Here is a 15,807-nt window from a genome sequence, read left to right on the forward strand (position 1 = left end):
GTAGCTATGTGTGTAGGGGTATGTGTGTAGGCGGAATGGACTTTGGATTGTCAAATAGGGAAGAAATTTGCTTTTCAATTACTGTTTCCTCTTCTCTTTTTCAGGTTTAAACAAAGACATAGAAAACAAACTTGTGGCTACCAAAGGGGAAAGGGGGGAGGGATTGATTGGGAATTTGGGATTAATAGATACACGACGGACCTACTGTATACTATATATAAAATAAACAAGAACCCACTGTATAGCACAGTGAACTATATTCAATATCTAGTAATAACCTATCATGGAAAAGAATATGGAAAAGTATATATATATATATGGAATTGAATCACTTTGCTGTACACCTGAAACATTGTAAATCAATTATACTTCAACAGGGACTTCCCTGGCGGTCCAGTGGTTAGGACTCCGTGCTTCCACTGCAGGGGGCACAGGTTCAATCCCTGGTCGGGGAACTAAGATCCCCCATGCCAGGCAGCATGGCCAAAAAAACCCCGCAAAAAACAAACAACTATACTTCAGTTAAAAAAAAGATATAAACAAGAGCTCAGGGGTGGTCCTCGTAGGTTCTCTTGAGTGAGATGAGTGAGCTGTGTACGGGGACACTGGCCTTGGCATTCCTGGGCGAGGCCTTCTGAAGAGGTCAGGGTCTCCAGAGAATCCCTGTGAAGGTTTAACCAGCTGTGTGTTCTGCTCTTGTTTGCTTCTGTTGGGTGTCGTGAGGGCCCTCCCATCCATGCATGAATAGACTCTGGTGACGAGCAGCCTTCAGGTACCGCACTGGGTCCTGATGTCCAACCCCATGTTTTCTCAGGTGGCTCATGATAAGTCCAGAGCAACGTGGGATTAAAAAAAGTTGATCAACAGAGTGATGAGTCAAAAAGAAATAATCCAAAATAGATGGAGCAATAGGTCAACAATCTAAGTAGAATCTCTGTGGTGGTTACATAAGTGTTTGTTGTACACTTTCGACTTTTCTGTATGTTTGAAAATTATCATAATAAAATGCTGTGTAAAGGGAGAGTCCAACTGAAAAAGAAAAGGTCTTGTTATCCCCAGACCCCCAAACTTTTAATTCTTATGTAGCTGGGATAATTTTCTTCCAGCTCAGTTAAAAAAAAAAAATCTGAAAATGATTGACAGAATTAATTGGATTCCTACAGATATTGAAAACAAACTTATGGTTACCAAGGGGAAATGTGGGGGGCAGGGATAAATCAGGAGCTTGGGATGAACATATACACACTACTATATGTAAGATAGATAACCAACAAGGACCTACTGTATATAGCACAGGGAACTCTGCTCAATACTCTATGATAACCTGTACGAGAAAAGAATCTGAAAAAGAATGAACATATGTGTATGTATAACTGAATCACTTTGCTGTACACCTGAAACTAACACAACATTGTAAATCAACTATACTCCAATAAAAAAAAAAGAATTAATTGGATTCTAAGAATGAAATGGAGAGGTAGATTCCTGACGTTTAAATTCTGCTGCAATCTTGCTCACTCTGAGTGGGCAAAGCAAGATGGTGGCTGTTGTGAGCTGACTTGTGTCCCCCCAAAAGATGTGCTCAAACCCCCGGTACTTGTGAATGGGACCTTATTTGGAAATACAGCCTTGGCAGATGTAATCAATGTAAAATGAGGTCATCCTGGATTAGGATGGGTTCGAATCCAGTGACTGGTATCCTTATGAGAAGAAGGAAATTTGGACCAGAGACATACAGGGAGAACGCCATGTGAAGATCAAGGCAGAGATTGGAGTGATGCGTCTCTAAGCCAAGGAACACCAAGGATGCTGGCAACCACTAGAAACTAGAAGGAAGGAAGTATCCTCCCCTAGAGCCTTCAGAAAGAGCATGGCCTTGCTGACAACTTGATTTGGACTTGTGGCCTCCGGAACTGTGAGAATCAACCTCTGTCTTTGTAAGTCACCAAGTGCGTGGTACTTTGTTATGGCAGCCCTGTAGCAGAGTGGCTGCTTTGGGCTGTAGCTGAAACAGAGGAGGCTGGCCCTGTTCACCTCTGGGCCAGATCCTGGCACAAAGTAGCTCATCAATACGTAGTTGGGGCTGACTAGCAATATTACATAATCAACTTCTTTTTTTGTCTTTATAGATTTATTTATTTTATTTATTTATTTTGGCTGCGTCGGGTCTTCGTTGTTGCATGCGGGCTTTCTCTAGTTGTGTTGAGCAGGGGCTGCTCTTCGTTCTGGTGTGCGGGCTTCTCACTGTGGTGGCTTCTCTTGTTGCAGGCTCAGTAGTTGTGGTACACGGGCTTAGTTGCAAGTGGGATCTTCCTGGACCAGGGCTCGAACCTCTGTCCCCTGCATTGGCAGGCGGATTCTTAACCACTGCACCATCAGGGAAGCCCTATTACATAATTAACTTTTTTATTTGCTTATGGCTTGTTCCCCTCCCCCAATACTAGAATGTCACCTCCAGGAAGGCAGGGAAGACAGTTCCTGTTCACCATTGTGATCCCTGCACCTAGAACAGGGCCTGGCACATAGTAAGTGCTCAATGAACATTTGTTGAATGAATGTCCACTATACTTCATAGAACTAAGGGTACTCCCTACTACTTCTGCCCTGTTGTTCCTTTTTTCATTCAGTGAGCATTTATTAAGAGCTACTGTGTGTCCAGCTCTCTGCCAGAATTTTGAAGTTCCTTGACTTTCGGTGATGGCAACTCTTTGAGGGGGAAGAAAGGCATATGTATAGTTAAAATAGAAGAGTGGAATCAAAACTGTATATTTTTTACTCACAAGGGTTCTTAGGAGCCTTGGGGTCCTAAGCCCTCATTTTGCATGTGTATTAGTCTGCTGGGGCTGCCGTAACAAAGTACCACAGACTGAGGGGCTTAAACAATGGAAATTTATTTTCTCACAGTTCTGGAGGCTAGAAGGCCGAGATCAAGGTGTCAGCAGGGTTGCTTTCTTCTGAGGCTTCTCTCCTTGGCTAGTGGATGGCTGTCTTCTCCCTGTGTCTTCACGTGGTTTTCTGCCTGTGTGTGTCTGTGTTCTAACTTCGTCTTATAAAGATACTAGTCAGGGGCTTCCTTGGTGGCACAGTGGGTGAGAATCTGCCTGCCAATGCAGGGGACACGGGTTCGAGCTCTGGTCTGGGAAGATCCCACATGCCGCGGAGCAACTAGGCCCGTGAGCCACAACTACTGAGCCTGCGCGGCTGGAGCTTGTGCTCCGCCACAAGAGAGGCCGTGAGAGTGAGAGGCCCGCGCACCGCGATGAAGAGTGGCCCCCGCTTGCCACAACTAGAGAAAGCCCTCGCACAGAAACGAAGACCCAACACAGCCTAAATAAATAAATAAATAAATAGCGTTCCCTTTAAAAAAAAAAAAAGATACTAGTCAGGTTAGATTAGGGCCCACCCTAGTGACCTCATTTGAACTTAGCTACCTCCATAAAGACTGTATCTCCAAATAAGGTCACATAATGAGGTACTGGGGTTAGGACTTCAACATATGAATTTTGGGGGGGACACAAGTCCATCCATAACAGCATACGTGGAAAGGCAAGCACAGGAAAATGAAGTGACTCACCCGAGCTGGTTAGCAATAGAACTGGGGCCAGGATGGGTCTCCCAACTTCCGGCCTGGTTCTTCTTCCCACTCTTATTTGTAGCCTTGCTTCGTGGCACTAGGATTGCTAGATAAAAGATAACCTTCAAAAAATCATATCTCCACACCAATAATATCCAACTAGAAAGTATAGTGGAAAAGGTATGCTTTTCATCATAAAACTATATAAATGGACTTCCCTGGTGGCGCAGTGGTTGAGAATCCGCCTGCCAATGCAGGGGACACGGGTTCGAGCCCTGGTCCGGGAGGATCCCACATGCCTCAGCGCAACTAAGCCCGTGTGCCACAACTACTGAGCCTGTGCTCTAGAGCCCGTGAGCCACAACTACTGAGCCCACGTGCTGCAACTACTGAAACCCGGGTGCCTAGAGCCCATGCTCCGCAACAAAGAGAAGCCACCGCAATGAGAAGCCCGCGCACCACAAGGAAGACCCAACACAGCCAAAAATAAATAAATAAATAAACTTACTTAAAAAAAAAATGTATATGAAATAAATGTGTATGCTTTTCTCCTGTTAATCTGTCTCGTCAGTTTAATTTTGAGACCCCACCAGGGACCCTAAGAAGGTCTAGGAAAACTTTTCTTTCCTCCCTACACAGGCTTCTCCTGCAAACTGAAGTTGAGGTCTTGCCTCTCAGGGAAACCGACCTATTGTCATCTTTCTGATCCCCACTCTTACTTGGCGCCCCCAGGGCTAAAGCAGGAGTTGGGAGATGCTGATGCCTACCTGTGCTTTCTGAGTGACCCTCGAGACCTGTACTGGAGGGGACGGGGAGAGGCTGGCCATTCATTTATGTGCTTGGAACTGCTTCCGGGTCAATTCGTCCAGCGCAGGAGAAAGCTGCTGAGCCTGAGGACACAGCGGTCCCCAGGGGTGGTCTGATGAGTGTCCCTTATCCAGGCTGTCCCCAAAGTTCTCACCTGGTTATTGTGGGACTTGGGGAGGCTGTTGGAGTGCTGAGCACGGCTTGGAGCAGAAACCAAATATTTTGTCAGAATTCTTTTAAAAAATGATTTTATTTTATTTTTTTTGGAATTGTTAAATATTTAATTTAAAGGAAATATATATTTAAATAACTCAATTTTTACAAAACCAAGTTTGTACAGGGATAATCCCAAAGAAAAGGAAACGAATAGGAAAAGCTTTGAAAATGAAATACACTTTTTACCTAAAAACATGGTAACTTAGAGGCTGAAAACTCTTCAAATAAACAAGTTATTTATGCACTATGTTTTCTTTTTTTTTTTATTGGAGTATAGTTGCTTTATACTGCTGTGTCAGTTTCTGCTGTACAGCAAAGTGAATCAGCCCTACGTATACACATCTCCCCTCTTTTTTGGATTTCCTTCCCATTTAGGTCACCACAGAGCACCGAGCAGAGTTCCCTGTGCTATACAATAGGTTCTCATTAGTAATCTATTTTATACACAACAGTGTACATATGTCAATCCCAATTTCCTAATTCATCCCACCACCCCCTTCCCCCTCGGTATCTATACGTTTGTTCTCTACATCTGTGACTCTATTTCTGCTTTGCAAATAAGTTCATCTATACCATTTTTCTAGATTCCACATGTAAGCGATATTATACGATATTTGTTTTTCTTTGTCAGAATCCTGAAACCTCGCATCTCAGTGGGAAGAGGGGCCCCAATGTGTGAGGCTTGACCAGGTCTGGGCGTGCTTTGGGAGCGGCTGGCCTTCTGGGGTGATGCCCAGCCACAGTTGCTCCCACCTTCCTGGGGCTCCTGGAATTCGAGTCATTCCGTCTTGTGAAGGAGAAAGCGCAACACTCCTTGTTTTTCTTAGAGGGGTCCTTAAAACAAGTTAGGGTTCACGATGCCCGAGAGATGCTTGATCTCAAGGAGTTTTCAAATGGCAGGGGCCCTGGTCACAAACTAGGGAATGGTGAGGATATGGAGAGAATCTCATTTGCATCAACAGCACGATTGCTGCTTCCCTTCCCCAGCTGAGACCCACTTTTCAGAAGCACTTTGAAAAGCTCCTGTGAGTGGGAAGGGAGGCCTCCAAGGACAGGCTTGAATGTCAACAGTAGCTGGCTGTTGTCACTTCTCCCGGGAGTGGGGTTGGCAGTTGGCTGCAGGGCTTCTGTTTCAAGTTTTGTGAGTGGAGGAGGGTGGTCCAGGAGGAGGCCTGGGCTCTGTCCCCTGTGAGGTCCCCAGGACCCACCCACTTCTCACAAATGCCCAACAAGGGGGCTCAGTTTTGGGATAGGTTGTCATTCCATCCCGAAGCCGCGACGGGAGATTTCAGGACCCGCCTCGGCTGGGTTGCAGAAGTGAGGGGGCAAAACCCAAACCCGCATCTTTCTCTTAATCGTTTATCAATCTTCAGTGGGTCAGTAGCTCATGGAGGAGTATTGGAGTGGGTCCGGAAGGAAGGGTGGCCACCCACCCCGGCAGCTCCTGGCCTCTTGCAAGGTCAGTTTCATGTAGCTTTCCTTAATGTAAAGGCAGAGGCAGGAATTTCCCTGGGAGGATGGGGCCAAATGTCAGAGACAACCCTTCTCCTTCTCTGGTTTATTTCTCTGCTCCAGTTCCAGATTTACTCGCCCTTAGAGAACCTTACTTCAAGCCCTACTGCCCCAGCCAGGTCTTTGTTTTCTGAATTAATCAAATAATTATAGCGTTCCCCCCTGCCTGGAGCCAGAGGACGCAGCAGGTTCAGCGAGTGGGGAGGAGCCTGCCTCCTCCAAGGGAGGCCTCTCTCGCTGGTGAATTTGGTGAATGAAGTTAGGCTCCCTTAGCCTCCTGTTCCTCTGGCTCTCAGGCTGCAGGCTTGGCTCAGATTCCCGGCCAGGAAATTGCCCTGTCATTCTTGCCAACCCACTGTGGGGAGCCTGTGGGCCTTGGCAGTTGGCCTGCCCCATCCCAGGGCTTGATGACAGCAGTCTTAGGTGGAGTCACAGCACCCTACCCTCCCTGCCCTTTTATCTTTAATTAATTAATTAATTTGGCTGCGTTGGGTCTTTGTTGCTGCACGCGGGCTTTCTCTAGTTGTGGCGAGCAGGGGCTACTCTTCCTTGCGGTGTGTGGGCTTCTCATTGTGGTGGCTTCTCTTGTTGCGGAGCACGGGCTTCAGTAGTTGTGGCGCATGGGCTTAGTTGCTCCGTGGCATGTGGGATCTTCCCGGACCAGGGCTCGAACCCATGTCCCCTGCATTGGCAGGAGGATTCTTAACCACTGCGCCACCAGGGAAGTCCCTGCCCTTTTATATTTAACTTTTTAAATTTAACTTTTAAAATTGAAGTCTAACACACAGACAGAAAAACCTATAGATCTTGTTAAAGGAGAATTTTTAAAAATAGTATAATCATGACTTTTGTACAAATATAAAATGAACATGTGGAGACTTCCCTGGTGGTCCAGTGGTTAGGACACCGCACTTCCATTGCAGGGGGCGCAGGTTTGATCCCTGGTTGGTGAACTAAGATCCCACATGCTGCACGGTGCGGCCATTAAAAAACAAACAAACAGGGCTTCCCTGGTGGCGCAGTGGTTGAGAATCTGCCTGCCAACGCAGGGGACACGGGTTCGAGCCCTGGTCTGGGAAGATCCCACATGCCGCGGAGCAACTAGGCCCGTGAGCCACAACTACTGAGCCTGCGCGTCTGGAGCCTGTGCTCCGCAACAAGAGAGGCCACGACAGTGAGAGGCCCGCGCACTGCGATGAAGAGTGGTCCCCACTCGCCGCAACTAGAGAAAGCCCTTGCACAGAAACAAAGACCCAACACAGCCATAAATTAATTAATTAATTAATTAATTAATTAATTAATTAATTAAAACAAACAAAACACATGTAGAAATCTTATTTAACTCATTAACTAACAAGAGAACCAGTAACACATTACAGTCTGTTCAAGGAAAATCCAAAGAGCAGACACACATATAGGCAGTCAGGAATGCTGGAGTGAATTTGCTTAGTAGATACAAAATTGGTCAGTATCCACAAGTCAGTAACCAACTGCAACCCCACTGGACACAATATATGCATTCTTCTGGACAATAATCATTTGTATTATTATCGATATTTAACAACTTACAGAGTTGTAAAGTAGCTCAAAGGTGATGAAAGGTGCATAGAATCAAATAATCCCAAAGAGTGCACTAGACAACTCCTGGTTTTCTATTAAAGAAACCTAGGAATTTTGGAGATCTATTTCAAAGGATTTCAGTTTTCCCTTCAGCTCTAGTGTATGGCCCCATTCATTGTTCCAAAGCAAGCACTTTTGTAAATACCATCCAGGACAAGAAACAGACCATCATCATCTCCTTGGTGGCCCTTCTTGGGCTTCTTCTCATTCATTCATTACTCTTGTCTTCCTCCCTGTAGTAACCACTCTCCTGATTTCCAAACCCAAGGGCTGTTTTCTTCTCTTTTTGAACTTCTATCAATGTAATCAAAGACTCTTCTATACGTGGCTTCTTACCCTCCTCAAAATGTTGCTGAGATTCATTCGTGCTGTTGTACACATCAGTAATTTGTTCCTTTTCATCACACGACAGCACTCCATTGGATGAACTGACCCCTATATCCATTCTACTATTGATGGGCATTTGAGCAGTTTCCAGTTTTAGGAAATAATAGTGCTGTGGTGAACCATTTTCTCTGCGTCTTTTGGTGCCCATGTGCTCGCACTTCGGTTGGAGTGGAATTGCTGGAGGTCAGAGGGTGGAGGAGGTATGTTCAGTTTAGTAGATCCTACCAGGCATCCAAAGTGGTTGAACCAATCTCATTCCCAGAGGAGGCAGGACCTTTCTCACTGCTCCGTATCCTGCTGTCTCTTCCTGTTATAGCCAGTCCTCTCCAGCTTCTGGCTCCAGGATTGCTTTCTGAACTTCCCTAAGGAAAATTTCCTCCCAGGAAGCTTAGGCTCTTGCCTACAGGTCATTTTTATTTTATTTATTTTAAAAATTTATTTGTTTATTTTTTGGGCCATGCCGCACAGCTTGTGAGATCTTAGCTCCCCGACCAGGGATCAAACCCGTGCCCCTGCAGTAGAAGTGTGGAGTCCTAACCAGTGGACTGCCAGGGAAGTCCCTACAAGTCTTTTTTTTTTTTTTAACATCTTTATTGGAGTATAATTGCTTTACAATGGTGGGTTAGTTTCTGCTTTATAACAAAGTGAATCAGCTATACATTTACATATATCCCTATACCTCCTCCCTCTTGCTTCTCCCTCCCACCCTCCCTACCCCACCCCTGTAGGTGGTCACAAAGCTCCGAGCTGATCTCCCTGTACTATGCGGCTGCTTGCCACTAGGAAGCTATCTATTTCACATTTGGTAGTGTATATAAGTCCATGTCACTCTCTCACTTCGTCCCAGCTTACCCTTCCCACTCTCCGTGTCCTCAAGTCCATTCTTTACGTCTGCATCTTTATTCCTGTCCTGCCCTTAGGTTCTTCAGAACCTTTTTTTTTTTTTTTAGATCCCATATATATGTGTTAGCATACTGTATTTGTTTTTCTCTTTCTGACTTACTTCACACTGTATGACAGACTCTAGGTCCATCCACCTCACTACAAATAACTCCATTTCATTTCTTTTTATGACTCTGAGTAATATTCCATTGTATATATGTGCCACAACTTCTTTATCCATTCATCTGTCGATGGACACTTAGGTTGCTTCCATGTCCTGGCTATTGTAAATAGAGCTGCAATGAACATTGTGGTACATGACTCTTTTTGAATTATGGTTTTCTCAGGGTATATGCCCAGGAGTGGGATTGCTGGGTTGTATGGTAGTTCTATTTTTAGTTTTTTTTTTGTTTTTTTTTTTTTTAATTTTTTTTTAATTTATTTTTATTTTTATTTTTATTTATGGCTGTGCTGGGTCTTCATTTCTGTGCGAGGGTTTTCTCTAGTTGCAGCAAGTGGGGGCCACTCTTCATTGCGGTGCGCGGGCCTCTCACTATCGCGGCCTCTCTTGTTGCGGAGCACAGGCTCCAGACACGCAGGCTCAGTAATTGTGGCTCACGGGCCCAGCTGCTCCGTGGCATGTGGGATCTTCCCAGACCAGGGCTCGAACCCGTGTCCCCTGCGTTGGCAGGCAGATTCTCAACCACTGCGCCACCAGGGAAGCCCCTATTTTTAGTTTTTTAAGGAACCTCCATACTGTTCTCCACAGTGGCTGTATAAATTTACATTCCCACCAACAGTGCAAGAAGGTTCCCTTTTCTCCACACCCTCTCCAGCATTTATTGTTTGTAGATTTTTGATGATGACCATTCTGACTGTTGTGAGGTGATACCTCATTGTAGTTTTGATTTGCATTTCTCTAATGATTAAGGATGTTGAGCATCCTTTCATGTGTTTGTTGGCAATCTGTATATCTTCTTTGGAGAAATGTCTATTTAGGTCTTCTGCCCATTTTTGGATTGGGTTTTTTGGGTTTTTTTTGATATTGAGCTGCATGAGCTGCTTGTAAATTTTGGAGATTAATCCTTTGTCAGTTGCTTCATTTGAAAATATTTTCTCCCATTCTGAGGGTTGTCTTTTCATCTTGTTTATGGTTTCCTTTGCTGTGCGAAAGCTTTTAAGCTTCATTAGGTCCCATTTGTTTATTTTTGTTTTTATTTCCATTTCTCTAGGAGGTGGGTCAAAAAGGATCTTGCTGTGATTTATGTCATAGAGTGTTCTGCTTATGTTTTCCTCTAAGAGTTTTATAGTGTATGGCCTTACATTTAGGTCTTTAATCCATTTTGAGTTTTTTTGTGTGTGTATGGTGTTAGGGAGTGTTCTAATTTCATTCTTTTACATGTAGCTGTCCAGTTTGCCCAGCACCACTTATTGAAGAGGCTGTCTTTTCTCCATTGTATATTCTTGACTCCTTTATCAAAAATAAGGTGACCATATGTGCGTGGGTTTATCTCTGGGCTTTCTATCCTGTTCCACTGATCTATATTTCTGTTTTTGTGCCAGTACCATACTGTCTTGATTACTGTAGCTTTGTAGTATAGTCTGAAGTCCAGGAGCCTGATTCCTCCAGCTCCATTTTTCTTTCTCAAGATTGCTTGAGAAAGGTCTTTTGATTGCTATTCGGGGTCTTTTGTGTTTCTATACAAATTGTGAACTTTTTTGTTCTAGTTCTGTGAAAAGTGCCATTGGTAATTTGATAAGGATTGCATTGAATCTGTAGATCGCTTTGGGTAGTATAGTCATTTTCACAATGTTGATTCTTCCAATCCAAGAACATGGTATATCTCTCCATCTGTTGGTATCATCTTTAATTTCTTTCATCAATGTCTTATAGTTTTCTGCATACAGGTCTTTTGTCTCCCTAGGTAGGTTTATTCCTAGGTATTTTATTCTTTTTGTTGCAATGGTAAATGGGAGTGTTTCCTTAATTTCTCTTTCAGATTTTTCATCATTAGTGTATAGGAATGCAAGAGATTTCTGTGCATTAATTTTGTATCTTGCTACTTTGCCAGATTCATTGATTAGCTGTAGTAGTTTTCTGGTAACATCTTTAGGATTCTCTATGTATAGTATCATGTCATCTGCAGACAGTGACAGCTTTACTTCTTCTTTTCTGATCTGGATTCCTTTTGTTTCTTTTTCTTCTCTGACTGCTGTGGCTAAAAATTCCAAAACTATGCTGAATAATAACAGTGAGAGTGGACAACCTTGTCTTGTTCCTGATCTTAGAGGAAATGGTTTCAGTTTTTCACCATTGAGAACGATGTTGGTTGTGGGTTTGTCATATAAGGCCTTTATTATGTTGAGGTAAGTTCCCTCTATGCCTACTTTCTGGAAGGTTTTTATCATAAATGGGTGTTGAATTTCGTCGAAAGCTTTTTCTGCATCTGTTGAGATGATCATATGGTTTTTCTCCTTCAATTTGTTAATATGGTTTATCACATTGATTGATTTGCGTATATTGAAGAATTGTTGCATTCCTGGTATAAACCCCACTTGATCATGGTGTATGATCCTTTTAATGTGCTGTTGGATTCTGTTTGCTAGTATTTTGTTGAGGATTTTTGCATCTATGTTCATCAGTGATATTGGCCCCTACAAGTCATTTTTAAGTAGCCACAGTCTCAGCAGCCAGAAAGATTCTTTTGAAACGTAAGGGAGAGCCTGTCCCTTCCTTGCTCAGAGTTCTCCAGGGTAAAAATCTTCATTTTTTAAGATAAAATCCTAGTCTGCACTTTTTTGCTCTGGCCGCTGCCTGCTTGCCTCACTTTGTGCCCACCACTTGCCCCCTTGTCACTGGCTCCAGCTCCACTGACCTTCTTTTGGTTCCTTAAACACACTTGACTCATCCCCTACTTTAGGATCTTTACACCTACTGTTCCCTCCCCTGGGGATACCCCTCCCCAGAGCTTTGCCCGGGACTCCTTGACACACCGTCTTGGCCCAGATGTTACTTCTCAGCAATGTTTTATCTGACATAGGGAATTTGGAACAAGCAAAAAAGATTACTGCCTGTCTCCAGTGTTTACAGGACACCCTTCCTGCTATCTGACTCCAGTCCTTCATTGTCTCTGACCTGTTTTACAGTGTTGGAAGTTGTAGAGCACCTATGGCAATGCAAGTGTTCCTTGTCTTTGGACATGCAAATAAATTGAGTCCAGGGCAGTTCAATCAACTTCCAACACCCTGAGGGAGAAGCCAGTTTTGGTCTATTTGCAAATTCATTCCAACACTTTTCATCATAAATGTGTCTGTTCTTTGATTTCTCCTTTGAACTGGTTGTAACATCTGCCTGGTTCCCTCGTTAATAATGAGTTAGATAAAATCTTTAACATGGGTTCTTTGTTGTATTTTTTTTTTTATCAGTACAGGAGTCATGATGTTACCTTTTTTTGAAAATTATCTTTTTTTTTTTAAATTGAAGTATAGCGATTTTTTTTTAAATTAATTAATTAATTTATTTTTGGCTGTGTTGGGTCTTCGTTTCTGTGCAAGGGCTCTCCCCAGTTGTGGCAAGCGGGGTCCACTCTTCATCGCGGTGCGCGGGCCTCTCACCATCGCGGCCTCTCTTGCTGCGGAGCACAGGCTCCAGACGCGCAGGCTCAGCAGTTGTGGCTCACGGGCCCAGCTGCTCCGCGGCATGTGGGATCTTCCCAGACCAGGGCTCGAACCTGTGTCCCCTGCATTGGCAGGCAGATTCTCAACCACTGCGCCACCAGCGAAGCCCTGAAAATTATCTTTTAACACTGACCTTCCCCAACCAAACTCTTTGCATTTCATTGCTTTGTTTTACTTTCTTCAGAGCTGGATCATCTTCTGAGATACTTTGTTCATTTATTTCTTTACTTGTTTTTGGTGGTCTTTCCCTGTCTTGGTCACTGCATGGGGTCGCACTCCAAATAAATATAATGGACTGAATGAAGGTAGGTAGATCAGTAGCAGCTGTCTCCTACCCATGGCCCTTCTCTGTCCCTCCTCTCCTGCAGGTCCGTCTGTCTTGTCTGTGTTCACCTGTGGTGTTCCCAGGGATCTTCCCCTTCAGATCAAACAAAGACAGGCCCACCCTGCGCTTGAAATTTCAACAAGTATATGAATGACATTTTTATGGCTTGCATCAGGCTTCAAGCATTTCCCCACTGAGCAGACTGATAAGTGACCTGGTGATACTGGGTCACTTGGAAAGTGAGAAGCCTTCTGCAGAAGCCTGGATTTCAGTCTCTTGTTCTCCCAGTGGGGAACCGGGAGGCCAAGTGCCGGTGGTCACGTGGGTGGCTGGTGCCTGAAATGGGATTGGACCTGGATCCTCTGACTCAGAGTTCAGCACTTGTTTCAGTAATAAAAATCGTCGTGGAGCATGTGTTGTGTGCCGGGCCTGCCTTCAGGGATTTGGGTCTATTGACCCATCCTTATGAAAGTATGACTTTTAGATAAGGAAACCGAAGTCCAGGGGAGGGAATGGCTTGTCTGAGGTTCCATGGCAGTGAGCCAGAGGATTTCACCCCAGGCAGGCGAGCTCCAGAGGCTCTGCCACCACACCAAATAGAAGACACTAGAAAAATAGCACATCTTTATTGAACACTTATTCTGAGTGTTGTATGTACATCATCTCATTTTATCTTCTTGGTACCCAAGGAGGGAGGTGCTGGTTTAGGAGTCCCCAAGACCAACCTCTCTTTTGACATCAATTTTTTTTTAAATGAATTTATTTATTTATTTATTTATTTATTTATTTATGGCTGCGTTGGGTCTTTGTTGCTGCATGCGGGCTTTCTCTAGTTGTGGCGAGCGGGGGCTACACTTCGTTGCGGCGTGCAGGCTTCTCATTGCGGTGGCTTCGGTCGTTGCGGAGCACGGGCTCTAGGTGCATAGGCTTCAGTAGTTGTGGTACGTGGGCTCAGCAGTTGTGGCTCGCGGGCTCTAGAGCGCAGGCTCAGCAGTTGTGGCGCACGGGCTTAGTTGCTCCACGGCATGTGGGATCTTTCTGGACCAGGGCTCGAACCCGTGTCCCCTGCATTGGCAGGCGGATTCTTAACCACTGCGCCACCAGGGAAGCCCACTAACATCAACTTTAAGTTCAGGAGTCCCCAAGACCACCCTTGGTTTGGTCATTCATTAGAAGGATTCATAGAACTCGGAAAAGCTGTTATAGTCATGGTTCTGGTTCATTACAGTTAAAGGATACAGATTGAGATTAGCCGAAGGAAGAGGAGCACAGGGCAGAATCCAGAACAGATCCAGGTACAAGCTTCTAGACATTCTTTTCCAGTGGAGTCATGAGAACAGAGCTAACTTCTCCCAGCAATGATGTGTGACAGTATGTCAGGGTATTGCCAACCAGGTAAGCTCACCTGAGGCTTGGTGTCCAGAGTTTTTACTAGGGGTCAGTCATGTAGGCATGGCTGACCCCCTGTGTGGCTGACCTCAGTCTCCAGCCCCTCCAGAGGTTGAGCTGATACCACAAGGTTCAAAGCCCCCCACCATATATCACATAGATAACACAGACTATCCTGTGTGGTCCAAGGCCCCCAGGTAGAGAAAGACACTTATCAGGTGAGATATTACAAGGGCTTAGAATTTACTTCCCAGGAGCTGGGGGCAAATGGCCAAACCTTTCTGTGGGCAAGGTTAATCCTTTATTGAACATATGCCCATTTTGCAGAAGAGGAAATGGAATCTCAGAGAGGTTAAATAACTTGCCCAGGTCACACAGCTAGATCCAGGATCTGAAACCTGACAGTCCAACCCCAGGTCCCCATGTATCTTGTGCTCTTCATGGCAGCTTTAATGTCTCCACTGAGAGAGAAATTAATCCAGGAGTTAAGATTTTTCCATCTCCCCATTTCTCTATTTGTCAGATAAGTCATGTCTAGAGTATATTGAATTTAAGATCTCCTCTATGCATTAAGGAGGCCTGGGCAGGGCTCTGTTTGGGGAATTACATCATGTCCAACAAGATTCGATATTGTTTTTCCTGTGTGGTTACAGAAAACTGTACTGTACTTGGAATGAAAACACATATTTAACACTTATTTATCAGGCACTGGGCAAGGGTTTGGGGTGCTATGGTGAGTAAGTTGGACACAATTTATACCTTTTCATGGAGCTTATATTTTATGGGTCGGGGAAAGAAGGGAAATAGACAAATCACCAGGCCATTACTTCTTCCATCATTCCCTGTCTCCTGGGCAGGCTAGGCTGCAGCTAAAACCATTTACTGGAGAAATATTTACTAAGCAGCTACTCTGTGCCAGGCACTGGCCTTGGGAAAAGAGAGTGAACAAGATAGATACAGTCATTGCCCTCCCCGAGCTCGTTTTCACTTGACTGAGAGACAAGATTATCTGTGCTTATCTTCAGTCAACTGGGAAAAATATGCAAAAATCCTGTGAACCACTAGATAACATAATGTCCAACAGAGATGTGAGCCAGGAAGGAAACAAACACAAAGTCAGGGTAGAGAAGAGATGGGAGTGGGCAGGGAGGGCCTCCCAGAGAAGCTGACATTGAAGCTAAGACCTCCTGGATGAAGAGGAGCCAGTCATGTGAAGAATGAGGAACAGTGTTTCAGGCAGAGGGAACAGTATTGCGGAGGCCCTGAGGTGGAGATAAGACCGGCTTGGCTGGAGTGTAGTGATGGAAGAGGACAGAGAGGTGGGCAGGGCTGCATGGGCTGTGAAAGTGTTTGGATTTTATTCCAAGGGCAGTGGGGAGCCATTGAAGGGTTCTGAGAAGGGACTGACATGATTTTA

The sequence above is a fragment of the Balaenoptera physalus genome, assembly GCF_965194825.1.
Source record: "Balaenoptera physalus genome assembly, chromosome: 1".
NCBI lineage: Eukaryota > Metazoa > Chordata > Mammalia > Artiodactyla > Balaenopteridae > Balaenoptera > Balaenoptera physalus.